The following is a 26693-nucleotide window of genomic DNA, read 5'->3' on the forward strand; positions in this document are numbered from 1 at the left end:
ATCGGAATTGTATTCTACCATAGAAGATGCTATCTTAATAGTTAAAAAATTCTCTGGATTGTAGTCTAGATTTATATGTAGTCAGTGAGGCCCCACTTGTGATTGAGCAGTGTGCTCTAGGCTGTAAGTCTTCCTGCAAGTGCAGACCCCTTATATTCTGTAATATCTCTTCATATGGCAAGTGGATTGATATTGTGGGTCATAGATCCCACCGTAGTTTTTCCTCTTTGAGGTTTTCCACGTATAATTATGTGTGTTATGATTCTCCTTTATGTGATTGGCTTATTGGCTGCTTTACTTCTTTCAATTCTATATGTACTGATATAGCAGTTGGTGTATGCATGTTTTAATAAGGCTAAAACTAATTCATCTAGTATAACACTGATTCACACCCCCCTCTCAATATTATTGGATTCCAACAATATATATATATATACATATATATACATATATATATATATATGTATATATATGTATATATATATACATACATATATATATACATACATCCCCCGCTCTCAGTTTTATTGGATTCCAACAATACACACACACACACATATACATATATATGTATATGTGTGTGTGTATACATACATACATATATGTATGCATATATATACATACATATCACTAGTACATTTGGAGCTGATTTCTGATGGCTGTTTGTCGGATTTTTGACGAATTTTCATCGGAGTGTCGACAAAATCCACCGTCGAAAACTCGGCGTCGGATTGGTCGACAATGCCATGCCTATCGGAAATTTGATAATCCAATGGACTCTGTCGGCTGTCAAAGAAGTCATCGGTCGAAAGCTTGGTATTCGTCGTAATTCCGACGATGATCATTTTTATAAAAAAAATAAATATAAAAGAGCCATCGAAGGAAGGAAGTTCTTTCAATTTGTTTTAAATCCTAAGGGGTTCAGGGTTTAGGTTTTAAGTCACTTCAATACCTGAGAAAAGCCCTTTTGGTTTCTAATTTGGCGTTACTATATTCACTTAAACGATGGGTCCATTTATCATAAAAGTGTTCTCCCCTTGTCATTTACCTAGGCGGTCCCTTTAAATATTTTATTCTTGTTCGCTTTTAATCTGCCTTTTCTAATGTCCGTCAGGCCTCATAAGTATCATGCGATTTTCTATTGATCTGACAGCCCGCGATTATTCACAACCAAAAAGTGCTAGAAACTTAGTTTTCATGAAGTAGCGAAAGGCGAAGGTGGACCCGGCATATAGGTTTGGACCAAAGCTAAACACCAATCAAGTTTCATCTAATCGGACGGACAGCGTGGTTTCATGAGATCAAGCTGAACGTGTTTTAACCTTCACAAAGTGGCGAAAGGGTTTGGCGGGTCCCAGAGATAAGCAGTCTTCTTTGGTTAAAGAATGATCGGGTTGGAAAAAGATCAATGGCTTCTCATTGTTTCGTGGTTGGGAGATGCACAAGCTATACCTTCAGCGAAATGGCGAAAAGGTGGAGGATCCCACTAAGAGTGGTAGTAAATGTGGTAGCCCTATTTGGTGATGACATGGTGGTGACAAGGCACTCAGTTGGCGGTATGTAGTGGGTCCGGGCAAGGTTGTCATAAAAAGAGTAAACAAAGAGCAAGTTCTTGAGATCTAACGGCCCGCGTGAATTCGCAAAGATAAGATGCTAGCAAGTTAGTCATTGCGAAGTAGCGAAAAGGCTGATGGACCCAAGGGATAGGCATGGCATGAAGTTAAAAGTAGATCAGGTCTGTTTTGATCCAATGGTTCTTGTGGTTTCATGGCTGCAAGACAAATGAAGAATAATGTTCATGAAGTCGCAAAAGACAGGTGGAAATCACACAGAGGAGTGACGTGACACGTGGTTTAAAAAAGTGGTTGAGGGCCCGCCAAGGTGTAACCGGTAGTTATGTGGGAATAGCAAAAGGGAACACGTGGTGGATTAAGGGTGGAACCAAAAGGAGTTTCTAGGGCTAATGGCTGACTGCCATGTGGCATTTATTAACCGGATAACAAGTGGGGTAAGTAATTCCTAGATAAAGGGCCCACTTAAAAGGCATTCATCTCAAGATTGATCCAACGCTTCTCATTGTTTCGTGACCCGAAGATGCCCGCAGCTTAACGTCAGTGAAATAACGAAAACCGTTAGCCATCAAGATGAGGCATGGTTAGTTAAAAGGATTGACGGTCCCGGTTGGAGTTAAAGGCTGGGTAATTTGAGTTTGATCTAACGCTTGGCGTGGCCTCACGAAGGAAAAGTGCACAACTGTTAAACTCCATGAAGTGGCAAAAAGGAGGTAGGGTCCGACACTAAAGCAAAGAGATTAAATGAAGATAAAGGCGATGTAAGTTCTTGAGATCCAACGGCTAGCGTTGTTTCGCGAAAGAAAAGAGCACGGGTTTTATGTTTTGCGAAGTAGCGAAAGAGAGAAACAAAGGAAAGACTTAGAGGAATTATGACCCGTTGGAGCTAGTTTTGAATTTGATTTGGCAAATTTAATTCTGAAAAGAAAGCTGAAGCATGCAGAGTTAATTTCTAAAAACTTAAATGCCAACTTGCCCTTTTTAGTCCGCATCAACTTGATTGCTAAGTATTGTTTCATCAAAGTTTGTTGCAGATCGATTTTCTTCAGGCGAATAATTAGGTCTCTTGTGCTTTTCTTGATAACTCTTGGTTTGTTCTCAAATACTTTTGTGTGAATTACTTCATTAGAGGTCTGTGTTAGCTTCTAGTGGTATAATTGTTTGACCAGAATGGCACCCAGAAGAGAATTTACAGGGAAAGTGAATTACGAGGACCGAAATATCTGTGATGATTTTTTAGAGCAATTAACCATGTCCACCAATGCTAGGGCTAAGGCCAAAGAGCTAGTACCTAAGAACCATCGTCTAAAAATTGGAGATGGCCTTTATGATAAGGGTAATTGGTTGAGGGAGCCTAAAATAGGATTGTCAGGCTTAGGACTCTTCAAAGCTAGTTTTGGGTAGAGGAATTCCCCAGCTCCTTTGAATGGCATATGGGAGTAGGATGTAGGAAAGCTTGTGGTCCCAGGTGTTTTTATGGATGTAGATTTGTTAGCCCTGATTGCATAGAATTATGACTCTATGGCAAGATGCATCAGGAACATAAAGGGATCAGTCTTGATTGAGATAAATGAAGATGAATTCAGGAAAGTGTTTAAACTCAGTGAGTCCTCCAATTTGTTAGAACCTATTGACTTTGAGTTGTTAGCCCAGGTTTACAACACACAAAGGGATCATCTTAGAAGTGGCCCATTGAAATAATTCTTTGTAAAGATAGGGGGGTTAATAGTTCTAGGCCCCAGCACAATGGAACCATTCTCTCTCAACCTATTCACTCTGAGAGCTAAGGGTATGCATTGGGTATTATGCTAGATTTTTGGAGAGGATGCTGAAAAGAATATGCCAACCCATTATATGTTAATGATTGCACAAATTCTAAACCCCTCCCTAGCAATAACATTTGATTATGCCTCATACCTTGCTGATGCAATCCATAAAGGGCTAGTAGGAATAAAAAATGGTAAGGTGGATAGGCCATTTGGATGGTACTCCATGTTAATGCATATGTTTCTGTTCAAAGGGGCTGATTATTTTGGAAAGGAGATGGACCTGATTAAGGTCAAGGATAAAGAGGAGATGCCAGTGCAATTGTGGAGTACTGTTCTATCTTGGGATAGAGAAGATGCAAGTTATTTAAAGTTTGATAGATGCTTTGCATCTAAAATTAGGATTCTTCTATGCAGAGAAAACCCTAGAATTCCTAAGGCTCTTTTGGAGTTTCTCAGACCAAAGGAGTTTGTAGAGGATATCAAGATTGTTCACAATTGGGGAGACATATATTTGTACCCTGTGTCTACTATTTTTAGAGTGTTTGGATTTAGAGGCACCCCCTTTTTACTAACCTATCAGGTCCCATTGAAGATAGGGATTGCAGAAGTCCTGAGACAAATTGGGGGAGTACAAGAAGCAGAGCTAACTAATAGAGGTAAAGGGACTATTTTCCCAACTATTACCATGGCTCACCATTTTGTGATCACTAAAGGTGGATGGAGATTTTTTGAATAATTTTTTAAGCCATATAGGCTGTCTACTATAGTGTCAATATGTGCAGACCCCGGGGATTTTTTCAATGGCATCTTTAGAAAAAGAGCAATGTGCAGAGGTAGGCCACATCAATTTCAGTTCCTAGAAGATCTGATTAGAAATGAATTTAGCTTAGATGAGCAAGAACTGAGGAAGGAGAAGTGGGTGGCATATAAGAAAGCCCTTGATTTTATCCATCAATTTGACATTGGCTATGACCCCCTTTCTAGCTTCAATCCATTTGAGGAGAAAATAAAATTCCTAATTCTTTATTTTGAAGATCTCATGTAGACCTTAAAAGAAAAGAGGGGGGGCATAATGCAAAATGAGCCTGATAAGGCTAAGATGGTATTGGCTAAGCCTGCCTTTGCTAGAGATATCCCGCGTGGTGACTGTATAATGCACAAAAGGTCAAAGTACACTATGATAATGCTAGTGATAGGTGAGCTTTCCACTTCAAAAGGGAAGAGGAAAATTGAAGATGTCATTGACATCCAGGATTCCCCTAAGAAGCAGAGAGTGGGAAAGGAAATTGAAACTGATGAGCCTCAATATTCTCCATCTCAGTCTCCTATCCACATTGGAGATGAACAAGTTGTGGCTAAACAATTATTGCAGTTAGGGAGTCTTGGTAAGACTGCCTATACCTGTGAGGAGACCCAAGAGGGGATGCCTGAAGAGCCACCTAATGCTGAAATGGATTTGACTGATGGTGAGTTAAAGGGCCAAGAAATGGACCTTACTGTTAAGCAAGCTAGTGAAGAATTCCTAGCTGACAGTAATTTTGTCACATCAGGAGCTTTTATATAGTTTCTATGGAAGCAAAATATTGATCAATTCAAGACTAGATGTGAACAGAGGAAAAGTGAATAGCCTCTTAAAAATACAACTTAGGTAGAAGAAGAGGTTAAGCAAGAAATGATGGAGGAGTTCAAAGAAATCACCCTTGAGAAAGGAAGAGAAATGGTAGCAAAGGCTGGTGTGTTGATTCTCCCTAAATGGGATATAGTTGATGCCTTAGTGCTTGATGCAGTGAGGAAAGAATCAAAGCCTATGGAAGGAGTGACATTCAGCAAAGATAATGTTGCTCTTGTCATGTGGTCTTTAAAGAAGGATGAAAACAAAAGAAGGAAGGATGCATCAGATTCTAGCCTCTTAGGAGGCATGATAGTTAAAAGAGTCCAAGACACAAGGGTAGTGGAAGCTGCAAGCATAGTCCTAGAGACTGCAAAATTCAGTGTTGCGGTGGTAGAGAAAGAGGCACAAGAAAAGGATAATCTCTAATTAAAGTTGGAGACTATTTTAAAAGCTTACAATGATGCTAAAGAAGGAATAACCAACAGAGACAACATAATTGCTAGACTCTAGAGTCAACTGGAATGTCAATATCATCCTGGTGAATCTTCTACACTCATGATAGCCTCCTCTCCAACAAGACCCCCTCCTACTAGTCCCATCATTGAATATCCCCCTTCTCCTATGCCTTATAGTTCCCAATTACCTGAAAATGTCCAACATGAGTTGGAAAAATTGAAACAAGTTGAGACATTGTATGCAAACAAATATGAGGAGAAGGTGAAAGCCACCATCTTGAATTTTGCTGACTTAGTCAAAACCTCCAATGTATACATAAATATGAAGAGGATTCTTGATATTTTGATCAAATCGAGAGAATAAGAAGCCACTTTGGAACCAATCCTGAATAAGTGGGTGCCTATAGATAAAGAGTTAGAGCTCATGTGTTCTTCCCATGCAGATGCAAAAGAGAATGACAATCTAAGGTCCACATGTGAGTTTATTAAAGAGATGAATATTGTTTCAATGGAAGGAGCAAGTATAAAAAGAAAAGCCCAACTTTATAGGAAAGAATATTCAAATCATAAATTTGAAATGTTTCTAGGAGATTTCATTGGTCCTGTCTAGCTAAAGGAAGAGAACACTTGGTTAAAGGAGGTGGACCACAATTTGTCCCTAAGGATCAATCAAATTATTAGTACTGATGACACATCCTTATTTGTCCAAACAATTGAGGAAATTGAAAAAGTGAAATCTCATTATGGTTTCATAGAAATAGAGATTGGGCATGTACGAGTCACTTGGAAGCGGCTAGAAGATATGAAATAGAAGATTGCTAGTTTTACTTGGCCTAGTGATGATGTGTATCAGGAGTGGAAAGATAAGTATATGGGATAGAAAGAAGATTCTCGGGAGCAGTTACAGGAGGTTGCAACAGAACAACAAGCAAAGGAAGTCGTAGATGCTGAAAAGGACTTATAACCGCTTCTTGAAAATGACCAGTTGTTTGTAACAAACTTTCTTTTGAAGGGTCCAAAGATTGTATGCATCCATACTATTATAAATGGATACCAGGACTCCTAAAAAAATGATCACAAATAATTGTAAGAAAATGCTGCAGAAATTTATCTGAGATTTTTTCTAGTTTTATGGAGAATACTTTGAGTTTTGTAATATTTTCTCAAAATTAATATCAATATACAGACTAGAAATAGTGTATATACATAAATGTGCATAGTAGTCATAGGGAAACTCATGTCAAATGTGCAACTCAATACAATAAATAATCTTAGTTTGTATCCCTATAGCATCATAATGTAGTCCTTGACCAAGTATGCATACAAGAAACATCTAGTTCTATTAAGGCACAAGCATCAAAGTCAGAGGTTATGACAACTAGTGAAAAACATCAAGAACAAAAAGTTTAGTGTCAAGAATTAGGAGTTGTAATAAAAAAACTTACAAGGATGAGGCATATTCATAACTTTTGCAGTCCCACCTTGGATATCAACACTAGAAGCAACTCATATTGTTCATGTACAGACAAGACAATATGGGAGTTCATTATACCCAGCAACTCGTGGTTTTGTTGTTCGTGTTGGCTCTGTTGGACCCTGCAATTAAGATTCAATATACATTATTCAATAAGATTAACTATGCAACATAATGAAATATTGAAAAGTGTGTTACCTTGTTGAGCTTCGCTTGGTTTCAAGAATAGTTTAATATTCTCTACTTAATAGGGCCAACCATGTGAAAGTGAAAGATCATTTGGCCCCTCCCCCCCCCTTAACATCTCTCTAAATTCCCTGTTAACATATTATAACATTCATTCATTAATTGTTTCTACCATTAATAAAATGTAGCTTCATTCATTAATATCACATAACGTTCATTAACACATAACATTGATTAACATTAATTAACACACAACATTCATCAATATTAATTAACACATATCATCCATAACCATTAATTAGCACATAATTACATTCACTAACACATAAAAATCAATCATTGTCAAATAAGTTATATTATAATCATTTCTTTCTTTTTTTTTTTTTCTTTGAAGCTATGAGAAGACTAAGTGGAACATCAGTTTCTTCATCATTTCCCCCCTCTGCGGATGTTCCGCCAACTACTCGTGATCTCAATGTATGCCTAGTCCTATACTGAGGACGAGGACACTGAAGCAAAGGAGGGTCCTTTGCAATAACAAAGAAATGGGTTAAATTCAAAAAAATATTTATTATTGTTACAAGTATTTCATTAATTTAGAGAACATAATTGTTGTTATCTTTACCTGATGGGGCCACATCATTTTGTGTAGCCTCAACCTCAACATGCTAAACACCACAGTCCTCTTCAACTGAGTGGGGAACATCACGTTCTTGAGGTTGTGTACCCAGATCATGCTCCGCTTGCTCACCACCGACTACATGCTCTAAAATATTAACAAGAAAGGTTACATTAACTACTACTCTAATTACAAATTAAGATGTTTAATTGTATTAGTAGCTAAATAAATAAATTTTAATAGCAAATGAATACCTCCACTACTGGGATGCACATCCAAACCTTCATGTGCAGGTGGTGTTTCACAATTAGCAGGCTGCATTCCAATGACATGCACATTGTTATCATTTCTTGCTTATTTCAAACAAATATAGTCACTTTATGTTGGAACTCAACATCAATTAGATTATTGGTAAAGTATTCAATTTGAAATAACTTCCATTTACCATATTTACCTATGTGATGGATGCACTCGAATTTTGTGTATTCCCACTCAATTCTCATAGCCGATCAGCCATGACTAAATAGCCTTGCTGGTAGGCAATTCTCTTGTCATCTTCTGTGGGTGCTCTATTGAATTCAGAGCCCTGCATTTTTGCTTGGTATCGTGAATTTTGCTTGCATTGTTTGATAAAAAAAAACCTTTGCAATTTATTAATATTTTGAGACAATATGGGAGTTTACATGAGATACTTACAATTTGTGCAACAAGTTTCATGTAACCACCAGAGCCGAGTTTGTGTTGCCCATTCTTTTCTTGCCTTGCCTTGGTTGCCTTTGACATGTCACTCAGTCTATAAAAAGTTTGAAATATGTTAGATTATATAAATATAAAGAGTAATTAATTAGTACATAATTACATTCTTAATAGTATCTCGTACCTTCTTCTGGTGTCTACTGGTGTATTTCCTTTTTTCCTTTCAATTCTCTCCTTGGCATCCAAAATCAGGTCCTTCCACTCCCTCTATGGAATCATGGGGAGACGCTCATACTTTAAGTTCCTCTCCAAATGGGTCATGTATTGGTCCCTCACATACTTTAGATATGTGCCAGCTTTTTCAAGGAGCTTGGTTTTGCCAAAGGTGTCATTTCCAAACCACTCAACCATTTGGTTTCTCAATTCATCTTTTAACCTTTTTTCTTGGTCATTCCACCTTTTAAAGCAAAAACAAACCTGTTAGATTCAGAAATGAACTGAAGCTACATTTATTACACTTCAAGAAATGGATCAAAGGAAAAGTATTCTAGCAATGATATGAAATCAAAAGTGGATAAGGGTTAGCTCACATATGATGTACCACCTTTTACGTATGGTGGGCCCAAATATTTGCAATGCAATGTCATTAAGTTGTTTATAGAAAATATCATTGCTTGCCAAAAATTCATGGGATCAATATTAGTCCAAAATGAGTGATCATAAAGTAAATTACAATTAGAGTATATATAATAATAATTTTAAAGTACCTGGAACCTTTTGTATCTTTAAGGGAAGCATTTCTTCATCTCTCACCACAAATGTGGCCTGCAATGTTCCCATACTAGCAATATGAGAAGATCTAGGAAATGATGCTATGTTATCAATAGTAGTCACCTGTGGCACATCCTCATGTGCATCTCCTCCTGCAAAAAATGAATCCACTATGAAATGGCATTAGAATTCAAGAAAGAACGCTTGAAGGGAATGTAAAGCGGAAAATCACGATCGAACCCTAGTTGCTCTCCCCTCTTCCAACTCCAAGGAGAGAGAAGGGAGATTCACTAGGGTTGATGGTTTTCACTTAGGGGAGAGACTTTACATTCAAAAGAGGGGTTGAAACCCACAAGATCCAATCCCACGCAATGCAAGATTGGATGCTAAATGTGTTTCAAGGGTTAAGAAAGCAAGGCTACCCTCTTTTGTAAAGAATGTTGATAGAAGAATTAAGCTAGGAATGCATAGAAAGTGACAAAGATTCACTTATAAACTGAGATAGGGATATAGGATGAAGCTGCGGACCTGGAATTAGCAGTAAAATGTCGATACGGCACTGTCCTACAAATTTGAGCAAAAGTTGTCGGGACGATGGCGCCCGAGCGCCACGGTCATCCGAAAAATCCGTGAAACGAAGGGGGATCTGTTCGTCTCTGCACAAGGATTCCAGATCTTCAATTTCAGCCGCGTACCTACAACCTACACACAGAAAAGCAAAGACGATTGGGGGGTTAGGGATTAGGGGTTTGCCTTTAGGTCAAACCCCGGTTTTGGAATTAACCAAGAAATGAGCAAGTGCTGTAAATGTAAATAACTGTAAAACAAGTACTAATACCTTGTTCTAAGGATGTTTGTATCCTTATGTGCGAAGGTATAGATGTTGTATGTTGTATGTTGTATGTTGTATGTTGTATGTAGTATGTAGTAAGTGATCTCCTCTTCAATGGTTGAATCCTTGTCTTGAATGCAACACTTAGCCTTGAATGGAGACTTGGAATGAATGCTTGAATGTTTGAATGCTTGAATGCTTGAGTATAGTTTCCACGCTTTGTACACATATGACCTTCTTACCCAAATGGGAGAGGAAAATGTAGTTTATATACTTGCCAATTAGGGTTAAAAGACTGATTTTCCCGACCTTAGGCCGACGAGGAAAGACAATTTTCCAATTTGCAAACATAAAGACCCGAAGTCCAAAAGAGACCGGGCCCAAAATAGGACCTAGGGACTAGGGCGCTGGGCGCCATGGTCCTGGGGGACCAGGGTGCTGGGTGCCCTAGTCCTGAAGGACCAGGGCGCTGGGCGCTCTGGTCCCACCTCCCGGGACAGTAGGGTGCAAAGGAGGTTCAGGCCAGGGTGCAAGAAAATGCAGTTTTTGGTGTCATAATCAGTTTTCGGGGTCTCCATTCAGGTTGCGTGTTGCGTCGCCATCGTGAAGACCGAAATGCAGTCGAAATTGCAAGTGTCGCAATTTTAGGATGCTACATTTAGCCCCCACTTTAGCGGGAGTATGTATGCTCATACTTCCGGTAAAGTACAAGGAAACAATATTGAAAGACTTTCACCACGTCAAGGAGGCAAGACACACCAAGCCCCCAGTGGACTAAGGATCTTACGACTTCGATTGACAAAGTAAAAGGGAAGATCACGAGGGAGAACCATGACTGTCAGTAGTAAGGTTCCCTCACTATGAGTCATGCAAGAAAGATATCAAAAATTTTCAAGGCAAAGCTAAATTTGTCAAGAAATTTTCAAGTATCTTGAAAAGATATGAACGGGATGTATGCCCCCCTACGTTAAAGCGATCGCACATGCCTCACCGGGGGTGATTGCTTTAAGGTAGTGATACACATAAGAAATAAGGAAGGAAAGGAGCACGTTATCACAAAGATTTAGCGTGAGATAAACCCAAGGATAATAGACACAAAACACAAAGAACGAGGTGACTTCGCTTTCCTCGGGGTCAGTATGCTGTATGATAGTTCATGTATATATATCATATGTATGTATGCATAATTGTTCTTCATTCCCCAATCAAGGAAGGTCACCTAGAAGAAGGGAGCACATGTGTCTTTTGAGTCAACATGAGAGAGACCAAAAGAGATCTCAATGCTTTGCATCGTCCTCAAGTAGACAACACTAAGGACAACAAATAGAAGAATGAGAATAACATATAGAAGAAGTAACACAAGAGAGGAGGAGAGAATCTGCTATGCTAATGTAACTAGTCTAGCACGTCATCTACCCCCCGATCTTGCCGATCAATGTTTCGGGAAGGCAGGGAACACGCTAGAGGAGGAACATTCAACACAGCAGATGGAGCTATCACAAGATCCAAACAAGGGCTATGTTCATGTTCCAAGCCACGTTGTTCTTGTCTAGGAGCTAGGATAAGTGCTTTAGAAAATTCATTAGATAAATGGTTATCAACATCAATAAGTTCATATTCACTATCAGAAGCAAGAGGAGTAACATGTTCATCATGAATAACATTTTCATCTATATCATCATCAAGATTTATAAAAATAGGATCTTTAACCCGTACAGGATCAAGACCATCATGCATCTTATGTTTAGGAGATTTTGGAGAAAATGGAATAATGCTTGTTGAAGGTGTTTTTGGAGATTGCAAAGTTTGAGAAGCGGCTGCTTGAGCCCTAAGACAACGCTTTCGTGGGCGTTCACGTGCAGAATGATTTCATCTAGTCTTAGTAGGAAGTGGAGAAGATAGAGGAGGAGGAATGTTCTCATCCTTAGCACTTGGGTGTTTAGGTTGTGGTCTCTTAGGCTGGATAATAGGAGAAGAAGAAGGTCTCTTCTCTCTATAAAAAGAAGGAGGAGGGACTGCTACATATAAAGGAGGGATTTTTGGTTTAGGAAGGAGACCAAGTCCATCATGACGAGGAGGGATAGGTCTACTTTTAGAAGGTTTATTAGGCATAGACATAGTCACATCCATGGGAACGGGTTGGGAATCTTCTTGAGGAAAGACATTAGTTTTATCTTTCAAAGGAAGAACTTCCTTCTCAAGAATGATAGGAATATCAAGTTTGGGTGTTCTAGGTTCACTTAGAGATAGGATCATATCTGTTTTCCATTTTTGATAAGATTTGAAAAGATGACCGCTTCGCGGAGGAAGAGATTGGAATTGTTTAGGCCAAAAGTAATCAATAGGAACACTAGAAGTTCTTTCAACTGGTTTAAAGAGACTATGATTGACAGTAACAACTTCACCATTTATGGGGAAATTTCAAACACTTATGTATAGGGGAAGCAATAGCTTTCATGGAAGATAGCCAAGGATAGCCAAGCTTCACACGAAATTGTTCGGACGAAGGAATAATAGCAAAGTTCACATCAAGGGATTTGTTATGGACCTCAATAGGCAATGTAATAGAACCAATTGCAGGAGAAGAAAATGCATCAAATAATTTCACAATCACATCTGTTTTGTCATAGATCACTTGATTCAATTGCAAAGTAAAAAGAAATTCTTCAGTAATAACATTAACCATGCATGAAGGATCAATAAGCACTCCACGGCAAGGTGTATTCTTGACTTTTGCAACTATGTATAAAGGACCATCAGGTGCCCTAATGGTTTCACTGGAATCAAATGTGATGGAAGGTTCTTTAGGGTTTTCTTGCTGCTCTACAAAGTTAATCACATTCGGAGTTATAGACACAAGACCATCAGATGATAAAGAAGAATCATTAGTCTCAATTGCATTAGAGGTATGAGAAGGTAATGGATCAGTAAAAATATGAAGATTTTGGTTAGGAGGAGCTACAGATGTATTGCCTTTATCATTCACTCTAGAAACAGAGATAGTATTATTATCAATCAAATCTTGAATTTTACCCTTTAAAGAAAAACATTTTTCAGTATCATGCCCAGGCTGACGATGAAATTGACAAAAAGCTTTGTTATCAAAATAAGGTGAGGTAATCTTTGTAGGATCAATTTGTCTTATAGTAGGAAGAGTAAGCACATTTTGTTCCAATAACTTATTCATAATGCTATGCAATGATTCATTCAAAGGAGTATACTTTCTTTCTTTCTTGAAAAATTTAGAAATAGGAGGCACACCTGATGCTGCATTCACATTGTTGTTGATGATGTTTTCATTGAATTTGATGGAATCTCTGTTCAGTTTAAACTTCCCAAATGGTTGTTGACTGCTATCACCCTTATCACTCGGAGCCATAGGATGTGATTGTTCCATTTGACTCACAGTCAGTTGATAATTGTGAAGAGTTGCGCACAACTGTTGGAAAGAAGTAAACTCAGAAAACAAGAGTTTTTCTCTAATGTCTTTTTGTAAATTAGAAATAAAGATTCTTTGAATATCATTGTCAGGCACTGGAAAAGAAATTTGAGCATACAAATGCTTATATCTACCAATGAAATCAGTCACTTTTTCTTTAACACCTTGTTTACAATGCATTAAATCAATCAAAGTAACTTTAGGACTTATATTGTTTTGAAATTGTTGAATGAAAGCATTTGTAAGTTGTTCGAAAGAAGTAATAGAATAGGAAGGCAATGAGCAATACCATTGTAGGGCTTTGTCTCTTAATGTTCTAGTGAACAATTTTGCAAGCAACCTTTGGTCATAAGCAAAATCGGTACATATTGTTTGAAAAGTCTTAACATGTGTTAGAGGATCACCTTTACCATTATAAAGCTCCAAATGCGGGATTTCAACATGTTTAGGAGGGATAGCTCGAACAATGTCAAGAGAAAGTGGGCTCGCAACATCAAATGTGGGCACACTAAACTTAGATTTATTCATAGAGGCAATTTATTGCTGTAAAGAAGAGACAGTTTGTGCAAGATTGTTAATGGTCGCTTCAATCGAAGAGTTCATATTAGACGTGTTGGATTGTGATGGAGGTGTTATGTTATTGAAAGAAGGTAAAGAGTAAGGTGGTGGGACTCTATGATAATTAGTCATAGGAGAGGATTGGACAGGAGGAACACTACAAGGAGGAATGGAATGGTTAAACGAATTGCCCCCTTGCGTCATGTTCATTTGTGGAGATATAATAGGGGCACTCATTGAAGGAATGAATGAAGAAGTTGGATTAAATGAAGGAAGAGGGTTAATTGAAGAGGAAGGATTTCCCCCATGACTGGTGATCACAGGAGGAATCTCTTGTGTAGAAGTAGCCATTATGTTTGATGTAAAGGTAGGTATGCTAGCAATAGAAGTCATCAAAGGAATAGAATGATTGACTTGAGTAGGAGGTTGTGTATAACCCAAATTTTCAGCACAACTCTTCATAGGCATCACATTCGAATCCACAATGTGCAATACCACGCAAAATATCAATTCCATTCTTATCACTTTGAAGAATATGTTTTAGACCCTCAATTAAAGGAAGAGCTTGACTATCGGGGTATTCTTGAGACATCCATTGTCGAAAATCATCAAATTGGTTATCCAATTTCAAAATTTGTTCTTCAGAAACCTCATGGAGAGCTTCTTCATCATTAAGAGGATTAGAGGAATTACCCATGTCCTCGTTAAAAAGACCATTCAAATTAGGTTCCATCTCCTCGGTAATTAAACCTCGGAAAGACTTAATTCTACGGCTTCGTCTAACGGGAATAGTGTAAGTAGGACTTATTGTTGTAAAACTCATGCACTAGAGAGAGAGAAGATTTTGAATTTTAGAGGTAGCAATTTTCAGTAAAATCAGCCAATTTTCTGGATTTAAGCTGTTAAATACAATCAGGACAATCTCCCGAAATTTCAAAAAAAATGTCAGGGACCGTGGCGCTTCGGAGTGCACACGATCCCAGCAACTTTTTTCAAAATTTGCAGGGATGAAAGTTATGATGATTTTAGAGCTAATCTGAAAAAATTGAGTGATTTTACGATCTGTAGATAGGCCAAATTAAAGTTGCAATCTCAAAATTGAACCCTACCAAGATTGTCGAAAAATGCAAAATTTGAATTTTGAAAAAGAGAGGGAAACTGAAATTTTGAATTTTATGATTTTAGAGGGAATGTCAAGAGCAATGCAAATTTTGAAATTTAAAAATTGACTCAATTTCACGCAAAATTCAATTTTGAAAGCGGAAATTAAAGTTGTTGTAATTAAGCACTTATTTTCAAAAGTCACAAATTGTAAGAATTTGAATAAAGCACTGAAATTTCGAATGAATGCAAACACACTTTTCAGATTTAGGATAGTAAGAACACAATTTTGACACAAAATTTCAATTTCGATGATTTTTGAATGTTTAGAAGCCTTAACCCAAGCAATCACAAGACCAACTTTGACTGTAATTTTGAAAGTGTTAGATTTGATAAAATCAGCCAAAATTCTGGATTTTACAGGAAAATACAGTAAGATCTCGCTCCCAAAATTTTGGAAAAAATGTCGGGGACGATGGCGCTCGGAGTGCACACGGTCCTCGCAACTTTTTTCCAAATTTTCAGGGATGAAAGATATTGTGATTTTATTGCGGAATCCAAAGTTACAGCTGATTTGGAGATGTTTTGATCAGTGAAATTGTCGGACAAAGGTTGAATCAAGAGGGTTTCAAAAATTAGGGTTTTGACACTTAACCACTTAATTTTCAAAATTAAAGCACAAATATGAATTGATAATTTGTAATAGAAGGGAAGATCTGAAACAAGCATTAATAATTAAACATTTCACAAGTTTAATTACTAAAAAGAAAATTTAGGGTTTTTATGCAATTAACCTCTAAAATTTTGCAAAAGATCAAACATGGAAATGTAATCAAGGAATCCAATTTTCAGATCTAACTATGAATAATCAGAAAGGATGTTCACGTCAGGTTCACCAAAATGTAAAGCGAAAAATCGTGATCGAACCCTAGTTGCTCTCCCCTCTTCCAACTCCAAGGAGAGAGAAGGGAGATTCACTAGGGTTGATGGTTTTCACTTAGGGGAGAGACTTTACATTCAAAAGAGGGGTTGAAACCCACAAGATCCAATCCCACGCAATGCAAGATTGGATGCTAAATGTGTTTCAAGGGTTAAGAAAGCAAGGCTACCCTCTTTTGTAAAGAATGTTGATAGAAGAATTAAGCTAGGAATGCATAGAAAGTGACAAAGATTCGCTTATAAACTGAGATAGGGATATAGGATGAAGCTGCGGACTTGGAATTAGCAGTAAAATGTCGATACGGCACTGTCCTGCAAATTTGAGCAAAAGTTGTCAGGACGATGGCGCCCGAGCACCACGGTCCTCCGAAAAATCCGCGAAACGAAGGGGGATCTGTTCGTCTCTGCACAAGGATTCCAGATCTTCAATTTCAGCTGCGTACCTGCAACCTGCACACAGAAAAACGAAGACGATTGGGGGGTTAGGGATTAGGGGTTTGCCTTTAGGTCAAACCCCGGTTTTGGAATTAACCAAGAAATGAGCAAGTGTTGTAAATGTAAATAACTGTAAAACAAGTACTAATACCTTGTTCTAAGGATGTTTGTATCCTTATGTGCGAAGGTATAGATGTTGTATGTTGTATGTTGTATGTTGTATGTTGTATGTTGTATGTTGTATGTAGTATGTAGTAAGTGATCTCCTCTTCAATGGTTGAATCCTTGTCTTGAATGCAACACTTAGCTTTGAATGGAGACTTGGAATGAATGCTTGAATGTTTGAATGCTTGAATGCTTGAGTATAGTTTCCACGCTTTGTACACATATGACCTTCTTACCCAAATGGGAGAGGAAAATGTAGTTTATATACTTGCCAATTAGGGTTAAAAGACTGATTTTCCCGACCTTAGGCCGACTAGGAAAGACAATTTTCCAATTTGCAAAAATAAAGACCCGAAGTCCAAAAGAGACCGGGCCCAAAATAGGACCCAGGGACCAGGGCGCTGGGCGCCATGGTCCTGGGGGACCAGGGTGCTAGGTGCCCTGGTCCTGAAGGACCAGGGCACTGGGCGCTCTGGTCCCACCTCCCGGGATAGCAGGGTGCAAAGGAGGTTCAGGCCAGGGTGCAAGAAAATGCAGTTTTTGGTGTCATAATCAGTTTTTGGGGTCTCCATTCAGGTTGCGTGTTGCGTCGCCATCGTGAAGACCGAAATGCAGTCGAAATTGCAAGTGTCGCAATTTTAGGACGCTACAGGGAAATAAACACATGACAGAAGATAGAGCAAAAGAGGGATCTACCAACAGTGGGCGGGGCAACATGACGTGCACTAGAGGATGTTTGCATGCTACGTGTTGCCGACATTGCAGTCGGCAATATAGGTGAGGGTGACCTCTGATGAGGTGGCGTCGGCATTTGCACAGTAACATTGATAGCACCTAAACAATAATACATTAAATACATCAAACATTAAATATATGAAAAGTGCAAGAATTGTAAACAAGGATGAACCTTTATTTTGAAAATTCATAGTATCAAGTATGATGTGGTTTGGGTACTCAGAGTGATATGCCAGGCAAGTGATAATACAAGAAAATCATCATCACCTGATCCTACAACACCCTGATCGTAGGAACAACTTTCATGAGGGCGGATAAATTGTTGTAAAAACAATACGTACATATTTAGTTAATGACATAAAAAGAGAATAAAATTGTACACACCTAAAATTGTCCAGTCTAATTAAATAAATATCTTTATTTATTTAATTACTTTAGCCTAATTCTTCTATTAATTAAATAAATCTTTATTTATTTAATTAATTCATTTATCCTCTTCTAGCCTTATTTCTCATTTAAATAAATACATTTATTTATTTAAATTATCCTTTTCCTAAATTAAATAAATATTTTTATTTATTTAATTATCCCACTTCTTCTATTAATTAAATAAATCTTTATTTATTTAATCAATTCATTAACCTTTTCTACCCATGACACATGTCATTCATATCTTAATTCCTACACTACCTACCCCTTTCATTATTTTATTATTTCTTTTACCTACCCTCTAATCATAGCCGACCTCCTTTTACACCTCTCAATCTTATCCCTCCATTTCATATAGTGTCTTCTATATAAGGAGATGCTTCCTTCATTATCAAACCCTAATGAAAGATCTTAAGGACTTGACTACACTACGATCCTACTTACAACCACATTCCGTTCTTTGTTGAGCTCTTGTGCACATAAAATCTGAGAGCAAATATATCAAGCAAGATCAATGGAGATCCAAACCCTATTGGACATGTGATGGTATAATCTTTGTGATTTCATTTGATTTACATTGTCTTAGGTAATCTTCATATGTTATGGTGGATCTTTGTTGTTGTTAGGCTAGGGTTTTGTGGTTGAATCTATTTAGCCTTTCAATATTGTTATTATTGTTATCCATTTTCACCATATACATTTTGGCACGCCCAGTGGGACTCTTTTCCCTTTTGCATTTAACATCCTTGTTGCATATTTTGTATTTTGAAGTTGCAGATCTGATGTTTTCGGCAGCATTTTTGATATTTTTGCGTCTGCGCACTTTCGAATTGTGTTTTTGATTTTCTGGCACGTCTGCAACATCTGGAATCATGTCTGTGTTACTAGCAATATTTTATTTTGTAGGTTCTAGGAAAGCGCGTTTATGTTATAAAATCGTTTCTGCGTTAATTTTAGCCACGTCTGTGACCAGAAGTCGTGTCTGCGTTCTGTAGTCATGTCTGTGCCTCATAGAACCACATCTGTGTCACAAAGTCACGTCTGTGTTGAGGGTAATCGCGTCTGTGTTCACCAGTTTCAAATTTTGGATTTTTATTGATTCAGTTTTCGGATTTTGCATTTATGGTTGCAGATTTAGTTTATTTTGAGCTAACATTTTCAGATCTAGCTAACGAAATTGGTGCAGCTTGTCTTGAAAGCTAAATCATTTGGTTGAAGGCCCCTATTTTCACAAAGTCTTTTGGGTTTAAAATTTACCTAACTTGTGTGCTTGCAGGAAGGGGTGATTATTTGAAACAATCCAAACTACTAATAAATCTTTGTTGCAGGTCCTTGGCAAGGATTTTTGGAATTTTTATTGTGTGCCTTATTTTCATAGACTAGCAAACACTTCAATTGGTGCACTAAAATTGAATCATTGTCTTTTGTGTCTTGAGCAATAGGCTCTTTTTGTTTAATCTTTAGAGGGCCTGTCTTCCTGTGTGGTCATTAGGACTACTAGTGAGAAGAGAACGACCCAAGTGGTAGTGAGGAAAACCCACCTCTTCCGAACCACTATAAACAAATGTATTCATGGTGAAAACTATGAATAACATGTGCTGATTAGTTCATACCGACACTATGTCTCCCCATAAACCCGTTTGATCAAATTTATTTGATCAGTTATAGGGCGTAACCCCTACCGGCTGGGAGCCTTCTGTATTTACAGAGCTGAAAGTGCCGCATGTATGGCCACACAAGCGGATGCCCTTACTAGCACCTTTTTGTTTTAGATGCCCAAATCCTTCTAGTTGTTGGGGCAGGAGGTCGGACCTTTGGTAGCGACCCACACACATACGGTTCTTAGTAGAGATACAACAACTGTTGTCTTGGCCAGCCATAAGAATTGTGCTTGACTTATTTTAAACATTCAAACATTCAAGACCAAACAGCAAAACATTGTGTCTTTTGTGTCTTCAAGTGTATGCAAAATAATTTTACATCAAACAACACACTTTTCTTGGAGTCATTTTGAGTCTAAACACTTGCAAACATTGAGTCCTCATCAACACTATGTCCTCTTGTCATGAAAAACAGTCAAATAGTCAGATTTGGTCATAACAAAAACAACTTCACAGATTGGAAAAATTGCACAAATTTTGCAGAAACGCGTCTGTGTCTGACATAATAGTGTCTGTGTTTTATAACCGTGTCTGTGAAGGGTAGAATCTCGTCTGTGTTCCCAGAATAAACATTACACTTTACAAAAAAGTCTCAGAAGCACGTCTGTGTTGAACAGAGCCACATCTATGTCAGGAAACCATGTTTGTGAAGTATACAGGCGCGTCTGTGTCCAGAATTGAAAAACTGTTACAATCTAGCAAACCAACACAGTCAGTTTCGGAATTCTTGAGCTTCCTAGGTCATTTCTCCAAGGTTTCATTTAGCAGTCAACCTGTCCTTGGGTCTCACAAAGTCCATCATTGCTTCACATCTCACATTACATTCACATTTGTCTAAACTTGAGTCAAAAGGTCACTTGCTTGTCCTCATCATACTTTGTCAACACACTACATACAACAACATTTTGCTAAGTGGTCCCTCATCAAGGTTTCTTACCTTTGGGTCTCATTTGGTCTTACTTAGAGTCAAGGTCAACTTACCTCATCAAGAGAAACTATCCTCTCTTTAGAAGTCACACCTACTCTACTACATACATACTTGGTCTTACACTTTGGACATTGCAAGTACACCTCAGATTCATTCCATCCAACCCTTGGTCTTCCATACTTTTTCCATTTTCATCTAGTCTCACACATCTTAGTCAATACCTAGTTCATGGTTGAAACCCGCCTTCAAAAATCTAGGAGAGAAACTAAAGAGGCTCAAGAGTCCGCAAACATGAGTGTCTATGAGTATGAGAATGATATCTTTTTCAATTCTGATTATACTACATTACTTGACATGGATGCCTATAGAAACATTCCAAATGTTGAGAACATGGACACTGCAAACAATAATGCTACACACAATGACAATATGGACAACTTTTCCGTACATTCAGTAGATGTGGAAGAATCCATTATGAATCCCCATTTCAATCGATTGGTTGAGGAAATAATGAGGAGGGATAGACAATACTTCTTACAAATGATGGCACAAAGTGGAGCCAAGATACCTCATGATTTTGACATGTCTCAAATAATGGAAAATCGACCGTTGCAACAACCTCACTCCAACATGGATCAAAGGAGGCCTAATAGTGGAGGCAACAGAGGACCACATAGGGTACCTGAATCACCATCATCTTTGCTTCAAAAACCAAAGGTCCCACATACACATGGTCAAGCATATGATACTCACCTTCGTAGACCATTATGGAAGTCTTATGCAGACAGATATGCTCAATCACATACCAATGCTAAGGATCAACCACCAAAGCAATTGGATATTCAAGGGCATGCTCAAAATTTGGACACAAGGAAACCCCGTGTCAAATTTGGGGGCAACACATTAGAACATGACATGCCTATAGAGTATGGTATACATGCACAAAATAGATATGGTGTTCCTCAACATGAATCTATACCAAGTGGTCCATATATACATCATCACTATAGACCTCCTCCATATGAACATGTGTATGATCAATATCATCCATATATGCAACATGCTCCTCCTCCAATTGGTGCCTCAAGCATGGGGTATGGTCCAAGAAGTTGATCTCCACCTAAAAGCAATTTGGAGCAACAAATCAGGGACTTACAAAAGAAAATGGAGGACATAAATACACCAAAGCCAACATACACAATGAGAGACATATGTCCTTATCCATTTGACAAGAGCACTCCAATGCCTCCATTTCCTACACACTTTGTGATGCCTAAATTTGATAAGTATAGAGGAAAAGGGGATCCTAAGGCACACATAAGACAATTTTTCACAGCTTGCATTGAGGTAGCAGCAGAAGAGACATATTTGATGAGATTATTCCCACAAAGCCTAGATGATCAAGCTATGGAATGGTTCTCCCAACTTCCACCTGGTATTAAGTCATGGGGTGACTTAGCAGAGGCATTTATTCAACATTTCTCCTACAACATAGAGACAGACATATCAGTCACTACACTGTGCAACACCAAGCAAAAAGAGGGAGAGTCTTTTGCATCATTTTTACAAAGATGGAGAAATCTAGCTAGCAGATGCTCTTGTGAAATTCCACAAAAACAAATGGTAGAGATGTTCACCCAGAATGTTAACAAAGACATTGGCTATGATCTAAGAAAAGCTTGTTTGTCCACCTTCAAGGACGCTATTGAAAAAGGCTTAGCGACAGAAAAGGTCCTAATTGAACAAGGAGTCATCAAGATATTCAAGGAAAACAAAGATGACTTTAAAGGAAAAGACAAGCCAAGATTTTGGAATAAAAACAAGAACACAGTCAATGATGGTGTTGTTGATGCCAACATAGTGCGACCCAAATTCATCTTTTCGGGATCAAGTTCTACAAACAATCAAGTGAATACTCAAACAACTTCCAGATCATGATGGAAGTATACTCCATTGGGAGAACCACTTGAGTCAATCTTCAAGAAGCTTGTGGCAAACAAGGTAATCACAATTCCAGATTTTCCTCCATATGAACCAAAGGTTAAACCAAATTGGTGGAATGATGATGAGTATTGTGAATTTCATAAGAGAAAGGGTCATAAGATAGGAAATTGTCATCGATTGAAGAACATCATACAAGATCTCATTGATAGAGGTGACATTGAGATTGAAGGACATTCCTCCAATCAAGAACATGAGATGTTTAAGGAACCATTCCCAAAACATGACAAGGGAAAAGCTAAAGCCACAGAGGATCAAACCAACTATACCAGAGCATCTTACAAATATGACTCAACCATCAATCACATCTCGATCGACAATTATGTCTCTACCATTATCATCAAGGACAAAGCATCTGAGAATTCTACTCGGAGACCCAGGATTGTCCTAAAAGGTGTTGGATCTTCTTCTGAACCTACCTCTGAATGTCATGTCACAACTTGTCGAGGTAAAATCACTTTGCAAGGTGCTCCAACTAAAAACACCACTTCTTCATCAGCCAAATCTGAGTATGACCTTGTAGAATAGTTAGGGAAGACACCCGTTCTCATCTCCATCCTTGAGCTATTACGCATATCTCCCGCACATAAAGCCATTCTTGACAAAATCCTAAGAGATACTGCTATTCCTACTAATCTGAACGTGGACCAGTTTCAAGCCATGGTGGGATACCTTTCCATTCCACACTCCCTTACTTTCACAGAAGCTGATGACGCCTTCGTAAGTCAGCCACATAATGCACCACTACACGTTGAAGCCTTCATACACAAACATAGAATCAAACGAGTCTTGATAGATGGAGGAGCTAGTCTAAACATTTGTAAATTGAGCACTATTAAACAATTGGGATATTTCGACAAAGCTGTGAATTCTACAAATCAAATCACCATCAAGGCATATGATGATGAAGAACGTTCATCCAAGGGTACAGTCACCTTGCCTCTCAGAGTTGGGCTAGTTACAAAGGATGTGGTTTGTCAAGTCTTGGATCTAGATCTCACTTATAACATATTTCTAGGACGTCCTTGGATTCATGAAATGAGGGTAGTCCCATCCACATATCACCAATGCATTAAGTTTCCTCATAATGGAGTGGAAGTAACAGTTAACGGCGATCCTAATCCATTCATATACTGCAATAACCTGAAATCAAAGACCGAGACCATCATTCCCAGTAATCGTGAGGTTGTTCCTTCGTCAGCATACATTGATCCTGAGTCGTTAAAACCTTCAGCATCAAAACAAGGGCATGGGGGAATATAATTTAAATTAGACCATGTACTTATGACAAGTCATGAGTTCCCCAAAAGAATATGGAAGACCACATCCTAACAAGCAAGTATCCATCATGATACTCAAATGGGACCCTACTACCTTTCAAAGATGGGGTGAACTAGAAGAGGAAGATTTATACAAAATGCTTTTCAGAGACAAGGAAGACGACACACAAGATCACATTAGTCTACCATGTGAGAAATATGGCAAAGGCTTCAAAATTCTACAAAAATTTGGGTATGATGGAAAAAGCCCTCTAGGGTTACGAAAGGAAGGCATCATTGAACCTTTGCAACTTGAATTGACTTTCAAAAAGGAATGCTCGAAAGGACTTGGTTTCTTAACTTCAAAGGTCCACACCCAAAGGACAGAAGAAGCCTTACAAATCAAAACTGCCAAAATTCAACAAGAGGATTGCTATTCCACAGATTTCAACGAATGGGAATTGGGTTCCGACAAGTCTTCCAGTGACTACAAGCTCACCGAGATATTCAGAGAGCCAGATGAACCAACAGAAGAAGAGGAATTTTATAACAAGTTCAGAGTTGGTCAAGAAACAACCCATGAGGATTCCACACAGTCCTTGTCTCAAGGTTCTAGGTTGAAATCACATAGAATGAGAACACCTGTCCCAGAATGCGCTACTAGTGATGATAATTTGGATTCGCTTGCGATCGAGACTGATGAGGAGAGTGCCATCAATGACCTCGATAATTACCTTGACATACCCGAATATAAATGCATCTTCACTCTTAGCCCCGTTAACTTCGAAGACATTAACGACCTTCCCCTTGTTCACCACCAACTCATTGACTGGGATCATGAAGGACCTGCACAGTTTGACACATTCCAAAATGATGAAGCTTTTATTGACTATGTGGGGATATGAGATGATCTTCCTCCTGGAGACCATAAAGCGGGATACACTATAGAACTCAATAGCGTGGCATATTTTGGTGAGGGTGTCGGACCTTTCAGTCACAAAAATATGAAAATAAGAACAAATCAAGGGTCTTATGGTGAAAACCACACTGTGGTGCTATCTGACCCCAAAAAAGTAAAAAGAAAGGACGTATCTGAGGGCGAAAACCTCTCTGAGGCACCCAAAGATGGAAGGCTCGACATTCTCCCAGCATCATATGAGGAAAAGTCATCCATGTTGGTAGAGGAGACTATCAAAACAAACATTGGTACAGAAGAGGTTCCACACAACATATTCCTAGCTCAATCATTGATAGAGTCTGAAAGGTCAAAATTCATAAGTTTCTTCAAAGAACGACAAATCAACTTTGTCTGGTCATACACTGATATGCCTGGACTGGATCCGGATTTGGTAATGCATCATTTGACAGTCAAACCGGGGGCAAAACTAGTAAAACAAAAATTAAGAAAAATGCATCCACAAGTGGCATTACTAGTCAAAGCAGGACTTGAGAAGTTATTGGATGTCGGATTCATACGCCCAATCGATTATCCCGAATGGATCTCCAACTTAGTACCTATCAGTAAACTAGATCACAGCATTAGAATTTGCACAGATTTCAGAGACATCAACAAAGCTTGTCCAAAGGATGACTTCCCATTATCAAATATTGACTTGATTGTTGATCTCATAGTAGGTCATGAAATGTTATCATTGATGGATGGATTCTTTGGTTATAATCAAATAAGGATCACGCCCGAGGATCAACACAAAACATCATTTACTTGTCCATGGGGAACTTTTTGCTGGAACGTCATGCCTTTCGGGCTAAAGAATGCAGGTGCTACATATCAAAGAGCCATGACTACTATCTTTCATGATCTCATGCATGTAACCGTGGAAGATTATGTTGACGACCTCTTGGGAAAATCAATAGATAGAAATACACATTTGGACATACTTTCAGTCGTCTTTGATCGGTTGGAAAAATACAAAGTAAGATTAAACCCCAAGAAATGTGTCTTTGGAGTAACCTTCGGGAAGCTCCTAGGATTCATTGTATCCAAAAGAGGAATTGAAGCTGATCCAGCAAAGGTCAAGGCCATCTTGGAGATGCAACCACCAAGAAATATCAGTCAACTTTGATCATTACAAGGCAGACTCCAGTCCATCCAAAGATTCATAGCACAACTTGCAGATAAGTGTAATCCTTTTCAACACTTGCTACATAAAAACATCAAATTCAAATGGAATGATAACTGTCAACAGGCTTTCCAGATGCTCAAGGATTATCTTCTAAATCCGCCAGTTCTGATGCCACCAGTTCCAGATCAACCACTGTTACTATACATATCAGCTACTCCAACATCACTGGGGGCACTCTTAGCACAACAAATTGCTGAGGGCAAAGAAAAAGCAGTATACTATATCAGTCGCACATTGGTGGGATATGAGCTAAACTACACACCAATTGAGCGTGCATGTCTCACCATGGTCTTTGCTTCACAGAAATTATGACATTACATGCTTACTCATAAGACTAAGTTAGTTGCATGGATAGACCCATTGAAATACCTTCTCAATAAAGCAACACTTACTGGGCGACTGGCCAAATGGGTAATGATCCTGAGTGAATTTGACATCGAGTATGTGGATAGAAAAGCAATAAAAGGACAAGCCATCATAGATCAATTAGCAGATGCTCCCATGATAGATGATGTTCCTCTAAGTTCAGAATTTCCAGATGAATCCATTTTGACAATGTCACATGCAAAGCCATGGCAACTGTACTTCGACGGCTCATACACACAGCATGGGGTAGGAGCTGACATCCTCTTTATAACTCCTCAAGGGTATTCCATACCAAAATCATACCGCTTATCATTTCCTTGCACTAACAATATAGCGGAATATGAGGCATTAACAACAAGATTACAAATTGCAGTTCAATGGAAGATCTAGGAACTTCATGTTTTTGGGGACTCCCAACTTGTCATCCGTCAAGCAACTGATGATTACCAAACAAAAGATGAAAAATTAATGCCTTATAAACAAATGGTGGATGACCTAAAACAACACTTCACAAAGATAGACTTTGAGTAGATACCAAGACAACAGAA

Source organism: Cryptomeria japonica, chromosome 9 (assembly GCF_030272615.1).
Source record: "Cryptomeria japonica chromosome 9, Sugi_1.0, whole genome shotgun sequence".
Lineage (NCBI taxonomy): Eukaryota > Viridiplantae > Streptophyta > Pinopsida > Cupressales > Cupressaceae > Cryptomeria > Cryptomeria japonica.